The sequence below is a fragment of the Haplochromis burtoni genome, unplaced genomic scaffold (assembly GCF_018398535.1).
Source record: "Haplochromis burtoni strain Fernald_Lab_line unplaced genomic scaffold, NCSU_Asbu1 Contig_9, whole genome shotgun sequence".
Classification (NCBI taxonomy): Eukaryota; Metazoa; Chordata; class Actinopteri; order Cichliformes; family Cichlidae; genus Haplochromis; species Haplochromis burtoni.
In genome coordinates, this window is record NW_024582370.1 from 5,172,708 (window position 1) to 5,174,017 (window position 1,310).

Genomic DNA, 1,310 nt, shown 5'->3' on the forward strand with positions numbered 1-1,310 from the left:
GCATGCCACAGCTGCTCTATCACGTGATGCACACTGCTCCAACTGCTAACGTTCTGCGGTGAGTTACGGCGTGTTGCAAGTTTTGTGAGGTGCTTTCGTGATATTTAATGGATCGGATTACATTTTTTATTTTTCTCCGATAATATACCGATAATATCCAGTCATTTAGGTCAGTATCGGACCGATACCGATACGTAATATCGGATCGGTCCATCTCTAGTACATACTGATGACAATATGGACCAAAAAGCTCAAATATTTATTCATCACTCCATAAAACCTGTCAACTGATCATTTCAGGCCAGTTCTTGCATAATTTGACATAACTCAGCCTTTTCTCACGGTTTCCCTTAAGAACGGCTTCTTGACAGTCACCTTTCTACTGAGACCATTCTCGATGAGGGTTCAGTGAAGAGAAGAGGGATCAGCTGAAGGTCCAGATGCATCTCAGGTCCCGTTTCAGGTCTTTACTGGAATGTTTTCCTATTTCTTAAGGACCTGCCATTTAGATACTCATCATCTGCTGTAGACAGTTCTTTCTTTTAGGCCTGAAATTTCTTTCATGTTTCACTTGTCAGGTTTCTTGTCAGTTGTCTGTTATGTATATACGGGTGACTTTTTAAAGCTTGAATGTGTCATAGGCCAGTGTTAAGTGGATTTACAGCCAGAAATAAAACATATTCCTTTAACTGTCAGGTACAAAGACTGAACTGTAAATGGACAATGACAGCCAATGAAAAACGTAGAAAGTCATTCAGAGATTGAACGATCCATTCACTTAACCTTATCAGCGTTGCAGCGGGGCTACGATATTGCAAGAGGAGGGTATATCCTGGACAGGTCGCCAGCCTGATGTAGCAGGGCTAACAGAGAGAGACAAACAACCATGTGGACTCCACAACCTGCATGTCTTTGGACTGCCAGAGGAAGCCAGAGTACCTGGAGAGAACCCCCAAAACACAGGGTGAACATGCAAACTCCACACAGAAAGGCTTCAGCTGAGTGAAATTAGCTGAACTCAAGGCTTTCTTGCTGTGGTGCAACAGTGCTAATCGCTGTGCTGCCCTCTTCAGAGACCTTGGGGAACTATTGAACATATAAACTTAAAAACAAACAAACAAACAAACCAAGAAAGTTTGGCTACTTGGAAGCAAAATAGGAAGAAATGAAGTGTGGCTGTAGACTTTCGCACACTAGTGTCCACCATTTTTAGTTCATTCTTAACAAATGACTGCACACTTCCATCCATCCATCCATCCATCCATCCATCTTCTTCTGCTTTATCCGGGGCCGGGTCGCGGGGGCAGCAG